General features: G+C 32.3%; 1 long non-coding RNA gene across 1 annotated transcript; it reads right to left on the bottom strand.

Annotated features, from left to right (window-relative positions):
- Nucleotides 1–1,692: 1,692 nt before the first annotated feature.
- On the bottom strand, nt 1,693–3,034 carry LOC130511996 (uncharacterized). Its single transcript, XR_008945527.1, has 2 exons — nt 2,453–3,034; nt 1,693–1,952 (listed from the first exon to the last, which is right to left on the bottom strand). It is a non-coding gene; the product is annotated as an uncharacterized LOC130511996 (long non-coding RNA).
- Nucleotides 3,035–21,523: the final 18,489 nt, after the last annotated feature.

Genomic DNA, 21,523 nt, shown 5'->3' with positions numbered 1-21,523 from the left:
CCGGATATCGGTTGTAATGAGGTTAACTATTTCTTTTTTTACATCAAATAGGTTAACTAATATACAAAATGACTAGGGTATTTTCTTGTGACATCCGATTTCTTGTATATTGTAAAAGACATAATGATTTGGTTATATATATTACCAAAATGTGACTTTGTCTAGTATACACATGTTTAAAACTCTATAATTAAACGTGTTTAGCTAAATTAGTCGAATGATGTATGATATATAAGAAAATGATTTGCGATACCACGTGAATAAAGTCAAATTATGAAGAAAGATCATGTGGAATTGCAATATCAGTAAATATAATTTTTGAACATCTGAAAAATAAATGCACCGGCCATCGCGCATGATATAGGCCATAGAATGAGAGAGCAGATATAGAAAGCCAATTAACCATGGAAGATCAGGGTTACAAGAGATACCACAAAGTTTAAGTTTTTTTTTAAACAAAATCACAATTACTTGAAAATATATTATTGAATTCCAAACAATTTACTTGATAATAATATGAGATTCAGCTATCGTAATATTTGATAGAAACATTCCAAATTCTGATTAAATAAAAATTTAGTCATTTTTAGGAAAATGTATATTATAATATTATACGTATTCCTATCAACATCAACCGAATTATCTGATAGAATATATTAAAATAATTTGAACACTCAAATAAGTAGTTCTCTGTTAATTTTAAGTAGATTTCCACCAAATGATGATAAGTTGAATGTGATGTACAGAAACAAAATAAAAATACATCACAAATATAACTTGTATACTTTATTTAAAATCTGCTAAGATCTGAAAGCAAATACGAATAAAATAGAGTAAAACAATTTATTTTTGGATCTATTATATTTTGGAATAAAACTTATTTTGCTATTGTTGTAAGTTACTTTAGATTAAACGTTTTCCCTTCATAAAAAAAAAGGTGAAACACTGAGACATATGATCTTTGATTAAATTGAGCCCATACATTTTTGTATCTTTACACATAATATTACTGTTTCATAATAAGTGGAGCATCATTTTAAGTTTTTTTTTTTGAAAAAGTGTCATTTTAGAATTTTAATATAATTTTGTACATTAAATCTAATTTTACCATATTAAATAATCAATAGATTTTTACTTAAATAATACTCAGTTAATTAATTATACACTAAACAAAGATATATTTGTCAATTATACAAAAAAAAATATATTTTTTTGAATTTTTTTAAAGTGGCACTTATTTAAAAACAAAATGATTATATATGAATTGTCAGAATTCGAGACTGTCAACTATAGATATAATAGCCTAGACAATCCATCGGTGATTAGTTTAATTTTAATTTAGTTGAAGGTTTGTTAGATAATCATGGGAACCACCTACTTTCTGTTGACGCGGTTATATCCAGACTGTCTACAGAAATTTTAGCAATGACAACTAACAATTAATTGTATACTCCACTCCATTAGAGAGTCAGTAACTGACCTACTTATTTATTTACGGCACTGACATGTATTTAATGTGTTGAATATAAAATCCCTTAGAATTAATCAAATGACCTGATCCCTGTTCGGAATCGCGCTAGGCGCTATCCGTGCGGTAATCCCGGGTCTAGCGAGTTGTTAAAAACTCGGGATAAACTCGGAATATACGCGGGGCCTAGTTTTAATAAAATTTTAATTTTAAATATACAAAAATTCATCAAATACCAAATTAGATCATATATCACAAGTTCACAATTGTTGTTTCTTCAACCATATCTAATACAAAAACAAAACCTACATCTCACTTTTTCTGGTTCCGTTGCCACCTGAAAACTCTTTGCCACAAAATCTACATCTCACTTTTTCTGAAAGTGGTGGATCACATAGCAAACCATACTCCCAGCCTACATTATTTGAGTTTCGTTTCAATGGTGGAGGTATATCTGTAGCTGGATTGTCCATTCTTTCCTAAGCTAAAACAACAATAAAAAACATCATCACGAGACAAAATATATAAAACGTGAAATGATTATTAACATAGCTCACGACAACACTTCCAAAATTTTGATTGCTAACATACAAACATCACTACAGGACAAGTTCCATTATCTTTATTAAAAAATATTTACTGAACTATAAAAACAACACTAGCAATTCTAACAAAAAAAGATGTTTTTGAACCTTCTTACGGACACTCTAGGGAAGGTGATGTAAAACCAGATATATAGCAAGAAGCTTGGTGTGAGGTGTATATGACGAAGCTCTAAATCAAGATTTTAGTTTTAATCAAAACAAAAAAAAAGCTACCAAAAAAGATATGAAACTGAAAAAGCTTCAAAAAATCATCAACAAAGCTTCCACTAAACATCAACGAAGCTTCGCTCACAACCTTTATCAGCTTTTGATTCACGATCTATAAACATCAACCTAAACAAGCTTCACTAACAACCAACCTCCGGTAGAAGATTATTACCGAGAAATGACTTCAGTAAGGGTGGAAATGATGATCAGACATGGATCAGCTCTTGATTCACTATGTCTCACTTTCGATTGACAAAAAAAATCACAGATGAGAATTAGGATTCCAAGTGTGAAAATCCCAGAAAAAAACCCAAATCTATTATCGGGACAAAGAGAAAAAGTTTTCTTTATCTTTTTAATCTAAATGGGCCAAATAATTTGGGCCAAAACGATTTTTAATCAACCGTATTATCTATTAGGCGGCCGTATAATCAAATTTAATACGCTACTCGGACTAAAATCGGAGCACCGTATAATGTCACCGAGTTGGACTAATTCGCCACGGTAACCTTACGCTTCACGTATACGCGGGCGATTACGCGGCTAGGCGCCCGTATTTTAGAACAGGGGACCTGATGCGTTTACCAAAAAAATATGTAAATGACCTGATGCGTTTACCAAAAAGAAAGATTTACAATGACCAGATCTATTCCCTAACTGATGACCAAAAATAAAAATAAATCTGACCAGATCAGCCGCGACTTTCATTTCCTACGAAGTCGTTCACACCAAATGCGGGACAGGTATGAAGATCCATTGGGAACCTCCCAAAAATTAATTTTACGTTTTGTTGAATTAATTCAAAAAGACGTAATTCTGAATAAATTAATAAATGATTAATATATTTGATAGTTAATATATATAAACACAATTTTTAAAGTTTTTTTTTAATTTTACTGAATTTATCCAAATAATGTTATTTTGATAAATTAACCAATAATTAATACTTTTGACTGCCAATATATATATATATACATAATTTTGAAAATTCGTATAATATTTTTGAACTTTTTATTTTAGTATGAAATATACACTATTATAAATTTCCAGAATAAAACAAGACGACACATAAAATTTATGTATTATTTTTGAATTATTATTTAATTCAATACTCCTTCCGTTTCATTTTACTTGTTGTTCTAGATTTCGACACATAGATTAATAAAAAATTTAAATTTATATATTTACTAGATAAAAACATCATTACCAATACATCTAACCAGATTCCAACCAATAGAAAAATAGCTTAGAATAAAAAATTAATAAATTTTGCATTGAAATCATGAAACAATACTTATTTTGAAACAAAAATTTTGCTCTAAAACGACATCTAATTCGAAATAGAGGGAGTGTGAAATACATGCAAAAATGAATAAACATGACAACCATTTTCTAAAAATGACCCGATGCGTTTAACAAAAAACAATAATATGTAAAATGACCTTGTACATTTACCAAAAAGAAAGATTTACAATGACCAGATCTATTCCCTAACTAATGACCAAAAAGTTATACAAAAATAAACAGATCGGCTGCGACTTTCATTTCCCACGAGGTCGTTCACACCGAATGCGGGACAGGTATGAAGATCAATTATGACATGTTTATGAAAGTCAGCTGTCATCAATGTTTTTAAACTCACCTGATTATGATCTGAATACTTCACCGTATCATTTAAGTGATGTTTAAGGTTTTCACATAAAATTTAAAAAAACACAAATTTCTTTGAAATTTATCTTAATTGCATAAAATAACTTTAAATAAAACTAATTCGATTAATAAGTAAAGATATGTAGAATTCTGTAATTGATCACAAATTTTAAATGACACTAAATTTTATTTAGAATTGTGAGAACATCACTTATTATTAAACAAAATAAAAATCCTTAAAACCTATTTAAAATGATACAAAGAGAGTAATTTTTTATATATACTTATGGTTATATACTATTATTATTATTAACCAATTAAAGTGTAAGATAATATTTTTTGTTAAAAATATATAAGAAAATATTAAAATCATATTTTATTTGCAAAAGAGAATTTCTTAGTCCTTTTCACCACATCTCTTCCTCCGTTCTATTTTTCTCCGATAAAATTTCTAGCTATTAATGAATGATCAGTTGTTAGGAAAAGAAACTTTTATTCTATCACGCAAATGGAATATTGTAGAAACCTTAGCATTCAATCATGCTCTATGAAGTCGGGGCGTTCACGTTCTTTTGGCCTCTTCTCGGCCCCACTTCTGGAGCTGGTAAGGTTGGAACGTGGTTGTCCGTCTCCGGTTTTCCGGCCGATAAAATCTCTGAGATTGATCAAACAGCTGGGTTGGTTTGGTTATTTCTTTCTACCGCTCATGGTGGTGGGATTCTTAGCGACCCAGATAAGTACTTATATACTCAAATAAACTTTTCTCTCTCAAAAAGAGGATAGGTGTAATAATTTGAGGATATAATCCACATGGACTGAGAATCACACAGTAGACAATCAGTTTCTAGTCAAGGTAAGTCAGAAATATCAAAGTAATAAACAAAAGAATAATATTGATCGGTTTTAAGATACCATAAAAAGCGCTAGACTCAGAGATTTATCAATAAAGAGAAACATATATGAATAGATTCTCGATGTTTAATTAGGTTTAATTCTAGAACTGGAATATCAAAAATAAGTTCCCAACTCTCGCTGCGATAAACGATCAGATGTCTTATTCTAATCAAATGCCAACTCTCTTTGTGGATATGATGAATTAAAACCAATTTGATATTGTTTAACTAAATCCTAGACCAACTATCGCTTCAAATATGTATTTAGTCAAACAATATTAGGTTCATATATTGATTACACTCTCATGTAGCACAATGATCATATGATTCCAGGTTCTAGTTAATTACTCGAGATCGTAATATGATAAAAAAATCTAGTGTGGAAATCTGTAAAGAACCCTAGTAGTCTATGATTATCTGTTCGATATTAAGTTCATTAAATCTTTAAATCTAACAAGCGGACTACTCAAATATAATCATGGAAAACACAGTCAAAAACTAAATATAATGCCTAAAATAGATAGAGTTAGAATTATTGGAGTTCCAATCAATCTCTCTGAAAGAGTTCTCTGACATTTTTTCATATATTTCTAATAAAATAAATCATAGTCTAGATAGTGGCTGAAAAACTACTAAATATAGGTTAAAACATGTTAATGAGTCTTTTTGCAAATACTGGAAATTTTGGGCTATTTTGTAATTCTGGAAACTTTGGTTGGCCGGCTCCTAGCAAATGTGTCTGACACCAAGGGTGGTGTAGATCGACACATCTTTAAATCTATACACCAAATTCTAAGTTTCGGGTTCTTTTCACTTGATGTTCTAAATGATTTCATAACCTCCAGAAAACTCCAAAACGTACATGAACCTGTAACTAGCATTTAAGAGACTCTAAACTAGATTTATACCATGGTTAAAATTCCTAAAATCCCAGGTATATCAGGCACGACGGTGCGCATTGTCTAGCAATAGTTATGTAAGTGCAAAGACGACACAAACAATAGTACTGCAGAAGGTAAATCAGAGAGACAAAATACACAAGGCCACATCAATAGCTTTATTAGAAATCGCCTTGTAAACCCTATTACAAGTTCTGCTTAATCAGATTTACACGTCTAGTGTTACACCCTAACACACGTCACTGAACAATTCATAAGCTACCCGCTTATGTCTCTCCACCGTCAAGTACTTCAGCCCCTGCTTCAGCACGACCCAGAACACTTCCAAACGCTTCTCTATCTCTATAAGATCAGCCTCTGTGTCTCTGTCTCTCTACAGAAATCCACATAGCTATCTTATACTAACTCCACGTTCCCGAAACCCTAATCTCCAAAGAACCACAATATGGACAACTTCCATATCAATAAGTGCAACTTTCCTTTTCTTGGAATGCACTTATTCCTCTTCTTTTAAGTCATAAACTTGCTCCCCAAGTTTATTTTTCTTTGCCTTTTCTTCAAGATACTCCCTTACTCTCCAAGTCTACACGACTCCAGCTCAGCATCTCGACTCCACATGGTCTTCACTACTCACTACGACGTCTGCTTCAGCAACTACGTCAGCGACTACTTCAGAGCGGACATCTTTACATCAACAGGTTATGGGTATGGCAAGCTTTATCATCCTTCCTCTATTTTAACGATGGTTACGGCAAGCCTAAAAATGACGATTCCCCTGATACTGTGGCATGTTTATTTTTTTTTTTTTTGACGAAATGTTTATTTCTTTTTTACAACCTCGTTTGTTTCATCGTGATGTGTTTTGATTATATGGTTGATCTTTTTGTTTTATGTTTGTTTTTACTATATGTGATGAATCAGACATCTTTCCGTGTATAAGTGATAGTTTCAATGAGTGTTTGTCGCTAATCGTCGGGGCTTATCGTTTCTGATATGATAGACATCAGATTTGAGTTTTGCTTTAGGTTATAAGCAAGAGATTTATCCAAAGGTCTTCAAAAAAACTTGGATCAATGATCAATACTACTAGCTTTTACTGAATTTATTTCTGGAAAATTTCTTTGCAGTGTAGCTTTAGGTGGTAATGAAAGCCTACACGTGGTTTGAAGTGACGGAAACACACATTAATAATGGTTCGATGAAGGACACATGTCACACATTACATTGCTAACCCATTATTTACTTGTTATCATGGATGGCGAAAGTATATAGCTAACACATTACTATAAACATGTAACCTTTTTGAAAACCATGTAAATAACCGTTTATGTAGTATTAAAATGTACTTCTTTCGTTTCTGAATAAGTGTAATTTTAACATTTTTACACAGATTAAGAAAATGATGAAAATATTTGTAAATTTTTATTAATCGCTTCTCTGACCAATAGTATTTGAATAAATAAAATTATCTATAAAATCAATGCAGTTTTCAATTTATTTTCAACTGAAAATAAGTATAATTTGCATTGAAATTATAAAGTGATATTTTTTGTATACCAATAAATAAATGTTATAATAACATTTAGTATGAAACAGAAGAAATATATTATCGTAAGTTCAATCAATTTTTTTAATATCATCATAATAACATATGAAGAGGAACTACAACCGTAGAGAATCAAACATGAATACAGATTATTGGTCTTATAAGCCTTCTTTGCTAACAAATCTGCTGCATGATTTTTCACAATTTAGATAATCCAAATAACTTTGTTAAAATATTGAAGTTCACCATTTCTGAGAAACGTTTATTATTTCCCATCCCATTTTAAGGGCTTCCTTGGTTCAAGTTTGTAAAACTATATGGATAGTTTATATTTAATTAATATTTTTTAACACTGAAATATTTTTACTAGTTGAAGGAGTGATCCATGGATTCTCAGTCTTCGCAAGCAACTAGTAACGGAAACAACTACGAGCTCTTTTCATCTTTAAACGACTTATGTGATGATTGTTTGTGGTTTTTATTTTTCCAGAAGCTATTTTTCATCCAATCAAGTTTTAGTTTTTTTTTGTTTTTATAAAAACTATTTGATTTTCCAGTCAAAATTTTAACAAAGAGTCTCCCTAAAATTTAGGGACACTATTTTTTTTCAAAATTTCAACCAAGTCATGAAGAAAAATCAAAAACCAATTTTTCTAAGTTTTTAATAAGAAAACATTTTTTCGTAGAAAATGCTACATTATAGTTAATTAATAATTAAATAACTAATACCTTCGTAAAGATAAAATTTCCGTAATTTTTTCGTAAATAAAATATCATTTAAACAATAATAAAAATCATTTATTTGTGTTTCATATCTAAAGATAAAATTAGACACACTAATCAATAGATAAAATTTCTAAAAACATAATTTTTTTATTGATACACTATATTATATTAGTTTAAAAACAGCCAGTCAAGTTTATTAATAGCTTAAAAAATTTTAGTAGTTTTAATTTTGTATAATTTATAGATAATGTATGATTTATATTTGGTATAATACCTTAAAATAAAATAATTTTAAAAATTTTAATGCATTTTTATTTTTAAATAACAATCACTATATTTTTATAAATTTTAAAGAAAACTTCTAAATATTTTACTGCTATTTTAGCTTTTATTTTTTAATAATATTGATCATTTTTTGAAAACTAAAAATACAGCAAAACCAAGAATCAAAAATCAAAATCTAAAATTTTCTTCCGTCAACATTAAAATATAAAACTAAAAACCAAAATCAAAAGGTGGAAAAAAATCAAACTTGAAAATCAAAAACCTAAAACTTAAAAATCTAAAAACCAAAACCAAAAAATATTTAAAACAATGAACCCCGTAATTGATCAAATTTGAAATCTGCTTAACGCTATCGCTATCCATGATGGTGTGGGGCACTGTTATCTTAATATATAAAGTAGACTTATCAACCTGTTCAGCCCTCCACGACACCAAAGAAGAGTTGGGCTTTCTGCGACACGTGTTGGATCGGTAATGGATCTGTGCTCTTCACGCGTTCTGTATTACTCCCGCGCGTCCATATTTTTTTTGTCCTGTTTGGTCTCTGTGGGCTGCTGTTTTTTTTATAACTTAAGCAAAGAGAGTTAGGCTTTTTAAGTTTCGTAACTTAGCCCACTCTATCCACCTGACCATAATTATTTTGGCCCATATACGATTAAGGTTCTTCTGCATCATCTTCATTCTCCGCTCTGCATCACTGCCTCTTCGCTGCCGAAAAAAAAAACAAAGTAAACACTTCCTTCCGCCACTGTAACGTCTCAGACCTCCTTTACTCAGACTTTTATTCTGAGTTTTCCCTTCATTAATCCAAAATTCATGCGTCATGATCTCGATTCACCTCTTCGTTAACCCTGTAACCTCCTACAACTCCATCTATAAATATCGGCCTAGATTTCCATTCACAGCAAATCTCAAACGATTTACTGGAAGGTTTCCTAGCAGCAACATATTCAGATGGCGAATTCATACACTTTGCTTGCCAATTTGAGAGCTGGCCGATGCTCAAAAACTGCAGAGGTCCGCCTGCTGAGGTTCTGAGAGGCCAGAAATAACAACAAAGCAGGGGAGCTGATGAGTATTGAGATGCTGCTCATCGATGAGGCTGTAAGTGTTCTTCCCAGATTTAATCTCTCCCCATAATTTTTTCTATCACTTCCATCAAAGAGAATTGATCTTTTAGACATAATTTTAATCAACATTAACTGTGTTCACAGTCAGCTAATTTCACTTCGTTTAGAAATGTTTTTCAGATTAACTCTCTTCACAGTTAATTTTTCTTCAATTTACTGATTTTTTCCCTTTGATATCAACAGGGTGTGTTCCTGCGGTTCACCAACGTAAGTTCAGGGAACGTCTTACTGAAGGATCAGTTTACACCCTCAGCGGGTTTGATGTCACACGCAGCAAGCCGAAATTCAGGTTGACTGATGGCCCTGTGTCCGTCCGTTTCAATGAAGCAACTGCTTTTGAAAAGCTAGCTGTCACTGGTAGATCTATGGTAATCTCATATTTGGTAACACTCATTTTTTTCAACTTTCATTTTATACTTTTCTGAGATAAAATCAAGAACTCCTTTTAATTTTATTTTAAAATGCAGGGATTGTGGGTAACAAGTTCATTTAGGTAAGATTAATAATTTTTAAGTAATTGTTGATAGAGCGAAAACAAATGTTGTTGATTTCATCTTTAACTCTCTTCTTGATTTCAATTTATAGGTGGTTTTGACACTGCTCATGCCGCTGCGCTAGGTACCTCTACATCATTCTTTGGGACAAGGTTTTGTATACGAAACAACTTTGAGTTTTTTTTTTCTAATGTATATGTAGAGCTTAGTCCATTGATGTTGTTAGTGATGTTGAATATCTGATATTACATTTTTCTCTAGGTGCTTCTGACCTGCAAAAACTCGATTACAGGGATAGAGTACAGAAACGACCCTACAATATTCGCGTGGGAGTTGATAAACGAGCCTCGGTGCTTGACTGATATCTCGGGGGATACTCTCCAAGTGAGTTTGTTTGATAGGTTTCTTTGTCCAATAACTTTGTTTAGTCAGTGTTTTGCTAACCAAGTTACTCTTTTTTTTTTGTACGAAAGGACTGGATTAACAAAATGACAGCATTTATTAAATCGATTGACAAGAAGCATCTTCTAACTGAAGGCTTGGAAGGTGGGCCTCTGAGCTTGGATCAGATTTTGTTAGAAACTCTGAGTCCCCAAACATCAATTTTGCATCGTTTCATATCTACCATGATCACTGGTAAAGCCGCTTCTCCCTCTCTTATATTTGTTTTGAAACAAAAAAAAACAAAGTTCTGATGCATTTGTGTGTGCAGGTTTCACGATCAGGGTTTGAAGAAAATCTAAAGTTTGCGGTGAAATGGATGCAATCTCACATGGAAGACGGGGACAAGGAACTGAAGAAGCCTGTTCTCTTCACGGAGTTTGGGCTCTCGAATCTGAACAAGGACTACGAGCCGTCTCAGCGTGATCTGTTCTACAGAACAGTATATGATGTTGTTTACAAATCAGCAAAGAGGTGGAGGTCTGGGGCAGGAACATTGGTGTGGCAGTTTTTGATTCAAGGCATGGAAGGGTTCAACGCGTATTAAGCAGGTTGTGGTCACACGTCTGACATGGTGTTTGTTGCAGAAAAGGTTAGTAACGGATCTTTAGTTCTTCATGTATGTATAAGATGTAAAAGTTGTGTTTGTCTTGAACAAAAGAAAAGTTGTATTTGTAATGAATGTTTTGGATATCTGATTTGGGTAAGAATTTTTGATACTCTGATTTGATGGCTTAAAATTGATCTGGCTGAAGAGCAGGATTCTCCTTACTTAAGATCCAAATTAATAAATCAAAACATAGTATCTCATTGCAAGTGTTAAAGCAAGTTTCAATCCACTATATGCTACCTTAACTCATTGTTTATAAATGAGCAGCCTAACTCAGCAAAACATCAGCAGCAAGCAAAATAGTATCAATTTATGAGACATACTAATCAGATTTTGTCTCAGGGAGTTGAAGAGCTTCGCTTTGTCTAAAGCTCTCAAGAGTAAAGATCCTTATGTCCGATAGTCATGAAAAGCCTTTGCATGTAGAAACAGATATCGTATCTACAGCCAGTAGGCATGTCGGTATTCTAATGTATATTGTTAAAGCTAAAGGGAAACAATGATCACGTTCATGCCTCACAACTCAACCAATACTCCAACTATTAAAAATTTCACATTATTCTCATGTTAATACTTCGGCATCTCAAGATTCTAAGAAAAAAGGTAATTCTAAAGCAGTTTCTAATAATGTAAACACAATGCTACGAGTAGTCAAATTTTGTTCAATGGTGTGGAATATTAAACTAAATCATGTTCAAAGTTCAATACCAAATCTAATTAGTTGTGGAAGCCCCCTTGGTCCAGTGGTTTGACTAAGGGTTCAATTGCTTCTACACCCGAAGGTCTGGGGTTCAAACCCCAGAAAATACCAAACTATGCAGATTATGGAGAAACGGGTTACAGGAGATCTTCAGCTTGGTGCAGGGCGTACCATCGAACATGGATCTCATATGACGGCTCAGAGTGGTGCAGTCAGGCGTGTATTCTCACAGGGTGGTAGAATTGTCGGCTGTAGAATCGTCTTTGTAATATTCTCATCGTTGTAATAGCATAATTAATCGATAATAATCGATCCAGACGTTAAAAAAAAAAAATCTAATTAGTTAAAAAAAAAATCTAATTAGTTAAATGACAGCTGAAACATTTATGAAACTATAAAAAAGTTATGAAAATAAATTTAATGGAAACGCTACTTAATGGAAGTTGATGTTAATTAATTTATGAAAAAATGAAAACTTATTTATATAAAATAAGACTACATAATAAAAAGAGAAAATAATATTTAAAATATAAAAAGCCACAAATATATTTAATAATAAATAAAATAAAATATATGTCAGAAATATAAATAGATATCAAACATTAAACTAAATAATATAATTCCCGCGAAAGAAATCTGAGATGTATACTACATGCACAAGAACTCCGGGAAGCAAAAACAAAAGAGTTCGAAATGAACCTAAATTTAAATTTCTTAATATGTTTTAATCAATCAAAATTAAATTACAACTGGGATTTTTGAAAAATAGACAACATATATATGAAAAAAAGAAATTTGGTGTAGGCAACAAATCATACTCACACCCCACTTAACATAAAACAAAATTTACACAAAATTATATTTTTTATAAAAACCGATCCATCAAAATATAAAAAATAAAAAAATTATTTGGCATATGGGAAGATGATGTAAAAATGTGTTTTCATTATAAAAATATAGCAAAAAGATAAATAACAACTAAAATAGTATAATATTATAAAATATATTTGACAACAAATAAAAAAATTAGAAAAGTAAACGAAGATCAAACATTAAGTAAAATGAATATAATATTTCTCTTAACTTAAAAATTTTTAAAAGACAAAAATAATTATTATACACGCAAATGTTGCAAACAGCACAAACCACAAAATCATATAAAAATCTAGATCATAAGTAAAGTATATCCCGCCAGTAGGACGGATCTATCCAACACACTAGAACTGTATTTTCGTCCCATGCAATGAAACACGAATGCCTATCACGATCAACTAAAAACTATAACTTCCCATGCAATGAAATCACTTATGTTTTCGGAATTTTCTTATTAACAAACTTCAGATAAGAAAACTTCCTTCTACCACAAATTCCATGATTTGTGAAAGGCCTCAACCCCAATGCACACAACTAATTTTTTATAAAAAAAACACACTTTTACCGGCCCAGCGAAGTCCCCACAAACACTTAAGAACAAATAGAAATTCAGTAAGTATTGTTGACAACCAAGAAGAGTTAACATCCAAGTAAACCAGAGACATTTCAACACTTTTATTTACAACTATATTTACTTCGACAAACCAATCAACTACAGAAAACTACATACCCTCCTAACTACTACATACAAGAACACAAGATTTTGAACTTTGAATCAAAAATAATATCCCAACCCGGCGCTTACAAACTAAGTTATATTATTGAAAATTTCCACTACTACACAAAACATAAACTAAATATACAATTCTACAATGTTCAAGTATTATCTAGGTAGCAAATATAATTTTTCCTGCTACAGAGAAACAACATGAACAAATACCCATAAAAATAATATGTCTGAACCCGGCGCGTAGCGCCGGAATACCCCTAGTAACTTATAAGTCTCTCGTCTAGTCGTTTTTCGAAACCAGATATATATATGGCACACCACTAATTGCAGAAAATATACAACTATCAGTTATCATGCGGAACAAATATACACATACACTTTGACAATTTAACACCGACTGAAAAAAATAGCTGAATATATGTAAATTATTATTAACTATACCTATCTGGACAATAGTATTTGAGATAAATAAAATTATTTATCAAATTAGTGCAATATGCAATTAATTTCAACTGAAATTAAGTATAATTTGTATTAAAATGGTAAAATCACATTTTTTATATAACAAAAATAATATTAAAATGACACTTTATAAAAGAGAGAGAGTAGTATATAATGAGGTTTTTAATGGTCAGAATGTAAATTCTCTTTTAGCTTTCTCAAGGAAACTACAATGTCCATCGAAAATGGAACATTTTATATGGCATATTTTCGTAGGATGTTTACCGGTCATAAAAATAATAAAAAATGAAACTTAGCTGTAGAATATTAAAAAAAAAATAAGTTTTATCATGAAATATGTTATTTAGTAAAAACAAATTATTTTTTGAAATATATTATTATAAAAGTTAATTATGATCTTATGTTTGTTACTGTTTGGTTAATGTTGTAACTATAAAACCATTTATATTGTGTGTATTGATAATTATTCTTCAAAAATGTAAAGGATAAATATATTTAACATACAAAATTAAAAATTTAACTTCATTTCATAAATTTAATATCTAAAATATAATTTTACACATATAATAAAATTGGACGATGAAACTTGTAATAAATAATTGTCTTCTAATTTTTAATTATTTAAATTAAAAATCGGTGTGAAACAACGATTATAATTATTTTCAAAATCCAAAACTTTTAGATCTAATAAAAAGTTAAAATAAATCTTGTCCACAATTTTTAACAACATTATATAACTTAATACGTAAATTATGAACAAAATATAAATTTATAATTCCCCCCTTTCTGCCATAAACATAAATTTTATAAATCAAATTTGTAAAACTAAAAATTGTTGCGTTAACCATGTTTTTTAGAATATCATCCAGTGGTTCGGACTCGGCGCTATCAAGCCTCATCACCGCGTCTCACTTCCTTACCCGAATGATAGATACACCGTGCTGCTTAAACCAATAAAAACTAACCACCGTGAATTTAAAACGGGAATCAAGTCAGGAGTGTACTAGTCCAGATCGTCCCTTACAGACTTGAACCTTAGAGCTAAGACACCAAAAACCCGTACAACCACTGCTACGACACTGTCGCCACGAGATCCAACACCCAAGGACACGAGAACATCATAAGATGTAAATTGGGGATTGAATTGAAGAGGAAGAAAAAAAAAGAAAAAGAGGATGTCTTCTCTCACGTCACCGGTTTCACCGATGCCGGAGAGGCACGAGGAAAAAGAAAAAGAGTAAGAAAATTCTTTTTTCATTTTCCTGTTGAAGTATGTGAATGGTTCAGATATGAATTACTTGTTTTGAAAAATCGCAAAATATACTAAAAATTAGAATTTTTCTTAGATAAAAAGATATATACATGGAAATTAAAAACTATTGAATAATACAGGCCGGAATGCAAAGAAAATCTTCACACTTAAAAGGTTGAATCAAAGTTATGGAAAGACATTAAAAAAATCAATGATTGAGAGTTAAAATTTTGATACCATAATCTAAAGAGTATACACAGTAAAAACTCTATAAATTAATATGTTGGGAACATACTATTTTATTAAATTTTAGATTTTTTAATATAAAATAATTTTATAGATTTATAAAATTGAAGTATATCTTAATGTTAAAATAAGAATTTTTTTTAAATTATATTTATTGATTACGTCTTATAAATTCTTATTTGTTTTTATTCATCTATTTGATGTATATAAGATATGTATCTTAAATGTAATTTTATTTTAGGTGTAAATGTAATATAGATTAATTTTAATTATTAATTTATCTTTATATTGGACTATATATTTATTTATACTTGGTTTCTCGAAAATTTATGCTTTATTGAATTGTATCATATTTTGTACTGGCATAACTTAAAACTGAAGATTAATTAGTTGTCTTAGTCAATTTTTATCTAAAATTAATTTATAGAGTTTGTACAGTACAACAATATTATATAATATCTCAAAATAAAATATAATATATAATTTTGTGTGGTTGAAGAGCTGTTTAGGAGAGACTACAACTAGAAATTATCTAATAAACTTTTTTCAGTATATATGTAAAAGAAAACTTTTTAAAGTAGACTTATTTGTTTCTGAAACTAAGAAATTGTATTTACCACTAGAGAGGAAGAGAGAGAAAAAGAGTGAACCGAAAGTTTCAGACAAGAGAATTTGAGAACATCCCTCCTAAAAAAAGAAAGAAACTCAATGAAGACTTCAAGCGCGCACTACAGGAAATTCGAGCATTGATAGCGTGCAATAAACGCTATCTATTACTATCGCAGCGTTGTTAGAAACGCTGTGTCTTCGACCGCGACAATAGGTCCGAGAGCTATTGTAGCGCTTTTACGTAATGCTACATTAGTTACTTTTACGATAGCGTTTTATTAATTGCAATTGTTTATTTTACGATAGCGTTATCTTTATGCCATTAATTGTATTATTAATGTTATAGTTGGAACTCGTACCAGACCATACAACATTTTTAATAGCGTTTTATTATATGCTATTGATATGTATTTGTGATACAATAGCGGTTTCTTAAATGTAATTAATTTTTGCTACACTTTTTTAAGATAGCGTATTTTTAAAACGATATTATTTATTATTTTGTAATACAGCGTTTTCTTATTGTGCAATAGGCTTATATAAAATTAAAAAAAAAATACAAAATCAGTTTTGCAAATTATTTATAATTTTTGATATCCCGACATTTTTAATTTTGATATATATATATATATATATATAAATTTAAAATATCAAATCCGAAAATTAATATATTAATAATTTTAGATAATCCAAAATACATTAGCATAATCCTTTTTAATCACTACATTCAGCTTTTGCTACAAAAAAAACAGATTACAATTCAGCAAAACCTCCTTAGTTTCTTTGACCCTTGCCTCTAGAAGACTCTCCTTTCACTTGTTTAGAGTGTCTCCGTTGAGACATAACTCTTCGGTACATTGGATCGATGTCTTCTTCATCTTCCTCAATGCGGATCAAGTATCCAAGAGCTCTCCGGTACTGTCCTTCTGTAACCTCGACCACATCATCATCTGCTTCTTGTAGTGCTCTCTGGTATTGTCGGTCTGTGAGCTCAACCACATCATCATCTGCTTCTTGTCGTGGCTGTTGGTGGGATGGTGGAACATCACATGCTTCTTGTCGTGGCTGTTGGTGGGATGGTGGAACATGAGATGCCTCTTGTCTTGGCTGTTGGTGGCGTGGTGGAATGATCCTAAGCACTGCTGGTGCCGGAAGTGCTAAGACTATTTCTTTCCTAGCTTGCATTTCTGAATCAAAGAAACAAATAAATTATTGAACAATATTATAACAACAAATTAAAGGAAATTGTCAATTAGAAATAAGATTACCGTATGAAATCCTCAATTAGAAACCTGCAAACAGAGAAACCTAAACATCAGTTCTATGTGTCTCATCTAATTGCTATGTAAGAAAGACCTAACCTTTAGGAGTCTCTGCCTCCTTTGCTCCTTCGAGCTTTAGGAAAACTACAAAAAGAAACAGTATCAGAAGCAGTCTCTTCAAGGAAAATTACAAGGATACGACAAATAGACGATTAGTTTTACCCAAATCTCTTCACAGAAGACGGCAAAAGTAAGGGTTCATCGTCGGAGAGGGTTACAGATATCGACAAAGAAGGTAAGGGTTACAGAGATCTTGGAGCCTAAGACATAAGAGAAGGTTGCAGAGATCGTGGAGCTTTCTTTTGAGGGAAACGAGAGAGAGAGAGAGATCGAGATGAGAGAGAGATGAGCTTTCTTTTCAGGGAAACGAGAGAGAGAGATATCGAGATCTTCGATTACGAGTGATATGTGAGAAGGTGATTTAACGGTGAGATGTGAGTAGCTAATCAGATCGTGTGGTTTTGAATAGCTATCCTGGTGATATAATATGATTGGCTCTCACCGAGACAATGGATTTAACGGTGAGATGTGAGAAGGTTCTAATCTGATCGTGTGGTTTATAATAGCTATCTTGGTGATATACTATGATTGGCTGATTTAGCATGTTATTCATAAATGGTGATTTAAAATGTTTTTAAAATAATTGTATGAAATAAAAAGGTGTTATAGTTAATTGGTAATTATTTTAACAATCGTAAAAACATTACAAATCATCTGAAAATTCTTTTTGTGACTAGTTATTTATAATTTATGAAATAGATGTCATGATTGAAATACTTGACACACATATGTATACAAAGCCATTTAGGGTATTGATTTTAGAGTTTAAGTTTTGAATAACTGATAAATTGTAAGATTAGATTTCATGATATTATTGTTACAGAATTTAATTTAAACTTAACTTTATTTTAGATTAAATAAATTGTATGAATTTTACCCTAAACTATACCCTAAATATGCCCTAAACTCTATACCCTAAACTATACCCTAAATATACCCTAAACCATTTAGGGTTTTCGATTTATATTTTTGAAACATTATTTTGTATTATTATTAATGCAAATGTTTTTATATACTTTATTTAATGCATATTTTTAAGAAAAATATAATAACCAAGCAACACACTAAATATTCAAGGTGGTACAAATCATACAAATCAACACAGACATAAGGCTTATGTTTTTTAAAGTACTAAAGAGCATTCACGTTTTTTAAAAGTACAACAACATAGTAGATTTCTTGTGAGACATTCCTTGAGCATTCATATGTAAAGGAGTTTGTCATTTGGCCAAGCAACTATACTTCCTTGAGCATCAGCAATGATCTGAAGTTCTGAATTAGGTCTCCAAAGTGGTGCATCTTCAATCAGAGGAACATCAACCCATATCTTGCTTGCATTGGGGCCTAACCGAACAAAATGAACGACATCATCTGGATTAGTCGAGGAAACTCGACCTTCTGCAACCTTTTTTCCTGATCCCTTGCAATCTAAGAGGATGCACTTCTTTTTCTCATTCTTGCTGGTGTTAGAGCTGTTACTTGCACTCTAAACAGAAAATCCACACAACAAATTCAGCAACAGCAGAAAATTACCAACCACAATAAAAACTGAGAATGTTTAGAGACTTACCGCACGCGATCTACTTCTAGACATCAGTTCATCTCTGTTTGCTTGTACAGTAGCCTTAAGAATCTTATGGATAGGCCATGGGATGTTCTCACCGAGTGCATCACCAATCATCAACTTCTCCACATTTGGTCTCCATAGAGAACCATCTTCATTAACTACCCTATCTACTTTGACAATAGCAGCACTAGGACCCAATGGAATGTTGTTAACCAGTTTTTTTGGGTCAGTTGACTGGAGACGACCCTCAGCAACAAGTACATCCTCCTTTGACCAATCATAGATTAGGATTTTATCGCCTTCTCCCTCTGTAGGCTACAGAAACAACACTAGATTAGTTATCAACATGATTCTGTACTAGCTTCTTTACATATTTACTTACCATATTTTCTGAGTAGTCTTCATCCAGAATGAGCTTCTCAAGTTGCCATGCTATTTTCATTCCAATGGCTTGGCCAAGTGTGGTAACAGATGTCGTAGGCCTCCAGATAGGTGCTTCTTCATTTGTAACAGACTTAACTAAAATAGCACCAGCATGCATACCAAGTGGAATTCGTCCAATTTTGTAAGTTGGTTCAGATGAGCAGAATTCTCCTTCTCCGATGACAACATCATCTACTGAACACCAGTCTAAAATCTGACACCTAGGTCCTTTGCTCAGATCACTGAACTCAGAATTGGAGACACCGTCAACATGATTCTGAGAGAAAAATAAAAAGATAAGTTAAACACTAATGTGAGTCTCTGGCAACCACAAAATTCATTCACGAAAAAGAAAAAGAGAAGTTAAACTTACACTTTTAGATGCAGTTAATCCACGAACTACATCCTTCAAACCACGAAGTTCATCCTGCAATTCAGCTTGCTTAGCTTCAAGTTTCAGTACATGTGAGTCTCTGGCCTGCATGAATGCTATCTTCGTAGCAGTTATTCCTCTGCCCATTCCTCTAATCCTTCCTGGTTTGTCTTTTCCTAGGACCTGACTCACAGCATCGTCGTTAACACTCGTACTGGCAGTGGATTCCATTTCAGTATCAAGGGTTTTGATTTTTTCCTGATTTCAAAGAATAAGACAGTAATAGCATAAGAAACTGAAGATTTAGACAACAAGAACTCAGAAAAAGAATTTGGAATATACGGACAATAGTATCTTCAAACTCAGGCCTCACAGGTCTCCCATCTGAATGTGTATGTCCTGCTATCCAGACCTTACTCCTAGTCACTTGCGTGGGGTTTGAACTTTTTTTCTTCTACACGTGACAAAAGGATATTACATTATTACAAGAGACTGGAATATTTTAAAAGTATAATCATACCATTTCATGAGCCAAGCGAACCATTCCCTTGCGACTAGTTGTGTGAGGAATCTGGTTTCTCCTCAATTCCCTGAATTTGTCACTAGTGACCTTAAAATCTTTTCCTTTCTTTGTCTTCACCCAATTCATCCAAGCTGACGCAGATTGAACATTGCTTGGTTTTAGTTTAGTAAGTTCTTCCATGCTCCCAACATTTCGCACAAGGCTTACAAGCCTTGACTTTGAAGACCTCCATATACACCCCATCTGCTTTAACACAGCTTCTTTTTGCCACTGTTCTGTCAGTTTGAACCTCGCCTACAAGAGTTTCAGAACTTAACACAATGCTAGAAGTTATGTAATGAAAGCTTTTTTACTATTTTCAGGTGAGAAAATACCTGAATTTCCTCCCACATTGTATCCTTGATCTGTTCATCAAGGTGCCTCCAATCTCCAAGAAGGACTGGTACATGCTCTCTCACAAGTGGACCAAGAAATGAGGAAAGTGTTACTGATCCATCCCCTACATGTTCACCGAGAGATATAAATTCAACTTCAACCTTGTCTTCAATGTTTTTAGCCACTTTACTCATCCTAGTACGCCCTCTTCGTCTCTTTGTCTTGGTCTCTGGCTGCTCACCTTGGACTGATTCACTTGGCTGCTCACCAAGGACTGATTCACTTGGATGCTGCGTATCATCTGCGTCTCCTTTTTCTAGTTCTTCTCCTTCGTCTTCTGGTTCTTCTCCTTCGTCTTCTGGTTCTTCTCCTTCGTCTTCTGGATCTTCTCCATCTTTTTCTGGTGAATCTCCTTCGTTTTCTGGATCCTCGTTTTCTATCTCCTTTTCTGGTGATACTACTTCTTCACGAGGATGTTCTTCCAATGCAGATTCCTGAGTACCGATCTGCATATCAGTTGCTGTGTCTTCTGCTGTTTGACCAGTAAGCTTTCTGGGTCTTCTCTGAGTTTTCAATGGCTCAACACTCGCATCTTCACCTTTCTGGCGCTTAATGGTACAGATGTTTTTAGAAACTCCAAGCAAAAAGCAATACATTCAGCTGCCATATAACCCTCTGCCATACATGCTTCTGGCCTAGCGAAGTTCTTAACAAACGATTTAAGTGTTTTCATGTACCTAATTGTCCATCATACGAAAAATTTGTTAGATATTTGCTTATAACAACTAAAAAGAAAACCAGAAAACACTATGTACCTTTCAAATGGATACATCCATCTAAAGTGTACCGGGCCACCCAAACGTGCTTCTCTAGCTAGATGGATTGGGAGATGGAACATTATATCGAAAAGAGATGGAGGAAAAAACCTCTCCATTTGGCACATCGTCTCCACAAGCTCAGACTCCAGTGTTATTAGCTTCTCTGGGTCAATTACACGCTGACATAATCTACTAAAGAAGTTGCATAATCTACTAACTGCAGTCCTAGGTCCTTT

The sequence above is a fragment of the Raphanus sativus genome, chromosome 4 (assembly GCF_000801105.2).
Source record: "Raphanus sativus cultivar WK10039 chromosome 4, ASM80110v3, whole genome shotgun sequence".
In the NCBI taxonomy this organism is placed as follows: domain Eukaryota; kingdom Viridiplantae; phylum Streptophyta; class Magnoliopsida; order Brassicales; family Brassicaceae; genus Raphanus; species Raphanus sativus.
Note: the sequence above shows the minus strand (reverse complement) of the source record. Positions and strands in the feature narration are given on the sequence as shown.